Genomic DNA, 4,867 nt, shown 5'->3' on the forward strand with positions numbered 1-4,867 from the left:
AAAGAAAGTTGATTTCGAAACTTATCCTTTATCTTGTTCATCTTGGAAAAACCTCTCTCGCAAGCAACCGATGATATAGGCAAAACCAATAAAGCACGCCACATTTTCATAGTCTACGGAAAAGACTGCTCATAGAAATCATGATTGTTACATTCTTGCCAAGCACTATGCATACTTTTTGCCTTGAAACAATTCCTCGTCCTTGTAACAAAGGATCTACGTTCTCCCATGCATTCTTTCTCACAAATGAGTGGCTTTGATCCTTTTCCAAAGTGGCTACACAAAACTTGCAACCATTCTTTAGAAATAACCTCAAGCTTCTCCAAATTATCGTCATAATCCTTAGGAGAGAAATACTTCGATGCCTCAAATACATCAAAATCACTGTTGAATCGATTCCACAATGCATGCACCACAGTTTGGAGATAGCTTTTACAAATAAACATAATGAGAGTGTTCACAGTATCAAATGTCTCACGAGGATCAGCCACATCTCCTTCATACATAGGTCCCAAGTGCAAGTAATGGCTATGGACCACATTAGCATTATCTTTGAAAATCATCAGCCCCATTTGAGCAGACACCTTTTTCAAAAAATCTTCCATATAGCGTGTATCAGCAGCAAATATATCTCCAAAAAAGGAAAGACGAAGACTTTAAATATTGAATTAATATGACCACCAATGCTTGCAATATCCGGATGTTCCTCTTGGAAATTAGAATTCAATACATTTAGCTCACCAAGAACATCGGCAAAGAAGTGAAACAAAAATTGGACCTTGTAGTTTGTCAAATAACCATACAAGGTAGCATCTTCACTTTTAAGTACGGTCAACAATGCAGGCGTAATTCTCACAATGCTCACCATACCCTGTCCCTTTGTTAGCCAACGAACATCATGCATTTTTAACACTCTCAATTTGCCTCTTCTTCCAATGCCAAAAGCTCTTACAGCCTCACCTAAAAATGCATGTCTCTTAGCCGATCTAGAGGTCCATTCATAGACCTTTCTTGCAAGTTTATCAACATACTTAAACTCCTTGTTTGTTTTGAATGCATCCCCAACAGCAAGAGCTTGACAATGAGATATACAGTGAAAGCTAATAAGGTGTGGCACCTTTTCTCTCAACCTAGTGACCAACCCTGTGTGTTGGCGAGTAATCACAGTGGCTCCATCAGTGGCAATTCCAACCAACTTTTGCATTGGCAAGTCCACAAGCTTTAGGTAGCTCACTAATGCATCAAACAAAGACTCCGCAGAAGCACTTTCTGGACGTAAGAGATCAATAAACTTTGTGCATATTTCTCCATTGCCCGCATTCTCACTGTAAGTTACATAGAGAATCATATACTGCATAGTCCTTACATCAGTACTTTCATCAACTTGCAATGCATACCATGGACTCTTGGAAATATCACTTTTCAACTTTTTCAAGTAAACATGGCGAATTGCCTTTCCAAATTCTTTTGCAGCATCCTTGCTTACATAAGAAGAGTATTCATTCACAATTGGCATGTTCGGAGTACCCATAAACTTCTGATTTCAAACCACATTGCTTTGCATACTCTTTTATGGGCATAAATCTTCTCAATACATACCAAGCGATTTGCATGCATGTCACAATCCTTTCCATCTCCGTATCATGCATTTTTGCTATGTGTTTAGAAAGTGGAACCATGCTTCTCTTTTCCTGTTCTTTCCACATAGCCTTTGCCTCGCGATGCTCATCAGAATTCTCATGAACCTGCAAGGTAGCCTTCTGCAAATATTTTGATCCTTCTGTATACACAAAAGGTGTCTTTTTGTTTGCAGAAGTGCACCACTTACATTTGGACCTCTCTTTCCCCTTCCTATTGATTATGCAATAGGCCCATGGATGATCAATTTTCCATGATTCAAGAAACACTCTTTGATGTCTCTTTTTCTCGGACACCTCTCCTTGGCCAATTGCCGGTTCAGATGATTCCAATGTGTCACCTTGCCTCTCTTTAGGCAAGGCATGCAACCCCATGGACTCTTCAAGTGTCTTTTGCTTCTTTGTCTTCTTCAAAGGGCGAGACGAGACCATGACGGAAGCTACACCACTGGTTGTATAAAGAGAATGTCAATGAAAATATCTTACAAACTTTACAAAGCAAAAACTAAAACGCAGCCAAGCAGCTTAAATTAACAACGAATGGGTGCAAAGTTGAATAACAAACACAAAGTCAGAGAAAATAAATACATGGAATGCATAGCGTAGATATTGTGTATCGATATCAAGATGTAATAGAAAGACCAGGTTTAGTATTGCTTTGAATCACGTTTTTGAAGGAGTGTTGTTCATTAAGCCTAAACCATACAATTTCATGTCAAGCTTGAGAGCCAAGACCCATTGAAAACATGCCAGTCACTACAACAGCTTGATAATAAACATTGAAGCTTCAACTCGAAACAGAGGCTTAAGAACCTTACCTTACTATCTCCCAGGTCGCGACTCGGAGGTGTGCAAAAATGCAAGTATATACTTTGTAGACAGCAGCTCGCAAGTGTGGAGAGCCTAGACAGTAGGTCGCTTTCTTGTAGGTGTGCAAAAACAAAGGTCACGAGTGACAACTCACTTCGAGTCTCCGAGGACCGAGACTCTGGCTCACAACTTACAAATGCAGGCAGCAGGAGGCCGTAGGTTGACTCGTAGCCTGTACAGTGTAGGCACGCTGACTCCTGAGCATTGAGCGGCGAGGACTCACTAGGTTGAGATTCACGGATTCCCAACTCTGATTCTCGACTCCCAAGGGCCAGGGACCAGGGTGCCTGGCCCTTGCGAGTCAGTAGGCTGCATAGTGCAACACCCTAGAACTTTGGAAGGCTGGAGGCTGGTTCCCAATTCAAAGTTAGCGCACTGCCTCTGCAGAAGTTCGCATGTGCTCGTCGATGACGACTCGTTATCCTGTTTCTGTGAGCCTATAAGTTATAACCAGAGAGAAAAAACTTAGAAAGTGACTTTCTGAATGTCAGGACACGGGTCCTACGGGCAGGGCCCTACCCTAAAGGGGGGTCACGGACCCTCGGCCACGGGCCAGCTAGCAGTGTGGACAGGGGATCCTAGGGCTAAGAGCCTATAATTATGGGCGGTTGGGTGGAGGATCCAGGTCTCTAGCTCCTGGGGTTTTTACATTGGTATCAGAGCAAGGTGGAGAGGAGGGGGGCAACAGGGAGCTATGGAGGAGGGAAGCATGGTGTTCAACTATGCGTTCTCTCTGGAAGCATGGCGATCTCTCTCTCTCTCTCTCTCTCTCTCTCTCTCTCTCTCTCTCTCTCTCTCTCTCTCTCTCTCTCTCTCTCTCTCTCTCTCTCTCTCTCTCTCTCTCTCATTCTTGTGATCGGAGATCTACACAGAGCTCGGGGCCGCTCGGGGCCGAACTCCACGTGGGACAGACCGCTTCTATGTACAAAGTCGCGATGTTCGACATGCACGAAATCGGCCCTGCATGCTTTCTGCAGCTTCGCCCTAGCCTGAGGGGGGTTTTTCGTCACATGATGGAGGTGGCTGGAGCAGCGCATGGATCGGCATGTTGGAGTTTTTCCCTGCGCAGTTTATTCTGCCGCCATCGCTGAAGGTTGTTTATTTTTTGCTTCATTTAGGGGTTGGCCATAGTGTGGGCGCCTAGGGTGCCCATGGGGCACTCCTAGGGCCTTGTCCCACACATGGGGTGCCCAAGGGGTCCCGGAGAAGCCGGCCCACCCAAGGTTGCATGCAACAATTGCAGGAGCCATGGCTGCACGCAATGTTCCGTAAGGGCCATTCACGAACTAACTGACCGGTTTGCTACGATGCATGAGTGTCTCGAAGAGCGGCAACGGTGGTTTTTCCAAGGTATGCATGCAGAAGTGCTAGGGAAGCAAGGCTTCCAGTTCACCATGAGGCTATGGAAACACGATTTCTACCTTCGCCATGGATTTCCAATCGAATGCCCGACATCACTAGCGGACGTTGATTCGAGGATTCGAGGCTCTTTAGCGCTTTGATGGAAGCTATACACCACCATGATATGAAAATCATGGAATGCGTGCTCATGCATCATGTGCATCATGCAGGAGTTTGACAACATAGCAAGTCGATTCATGTGATTCAGCAGGTACGCACTAAATTTTGTGGCATATTTTGTTTGCACAACATTAATGTTTCGGTTGAAGATAAAAATCAAGCATGGCTTGAGTACACCACTCCAGAGTTAACCCTTGCGACTTTTTATCATGCATGGCATGTATATACTTACAAGGCTTTCATTTTTGTCCTGCTAGCATTTGGAGTATGCTAGGAGCATATTCATTGGGGACATTTTTACAACTGTATGGTATGACCATTTCATGGAGGTGCATAGGACGATTTCTCGTTACAGTGCGGCAAGTATAGGCAAGGCCTATAGTTTGTCATGCAAATTTCTTTCTCGCGTATCTTTCATTGGCACAGCAGGCAAAGTGCTTGGCAGGGCCGACCATTTATCATAGCCTGCAACACAGATAGGAGTCTCTTTGCTTTCAATAATCCAGTTTTGCCGGTATGCATATAAGTTATTTAATACTCTTCAATAAAAAGTACAACTGGACAAGGTCCATTGTCTATGTATGATCGACACAATGGACTCTCTTCACGATGACATCTGTCGTCAATAGCATGTGTTGGCAATGAGGCCAAACATAGTTATCTGAAGCATGGCTTCTCCTGAGTACCTTAAGGCAGGGCCAAGGGCCGGTTTTTCAGTATCTCAAAGTGACACGCTTGGCCTATTACTAGATTTGTTGAGGGTAGCAAGTTGCTCGGCATGGCCGACTCCTTGTCACTGTTTCTACAAGTTGACATAGGATGCTTGCCACACAATACTG

At 44.3% G+C, this 4,867-nt stretch overlaps 2 pseudogenes; one reads left to right on the forward strand and one right to left on the reverse strand.

Moving 5' to 3' along the window:
- Positions 1–457: 457 nt before the first annotated feature.
- Positions 458–2,069, reverse strand: LOC147433275 (uncharacterized; annotated as a pseudogene).
- A 1,402-nt stretch (positions 2,070–3,471) lies between these two features.
- Positions 3,472–4,086, forward strand: LOC147433276 (uncharacterized; annotated as a pseudogene).
- The last annotated feature ends 781 nt before the right edge of the window (positions 4,087–4,867 follow it).

This window comes from Adiantum capillus-veneris, chromosome 20, assembly GCF_014529385.1.
Source record: "Adiantum capillus-veneris isolate H3 chromosome 20, ASM1452938v2, whole genome shotgun sequence".
NCBI lineage: Eukaryota > Viridiplantae > Streptophyta > Polypodiopsida > Polypodiales > Pteridaceae > Adiantum > Adiantum capillus-veneris.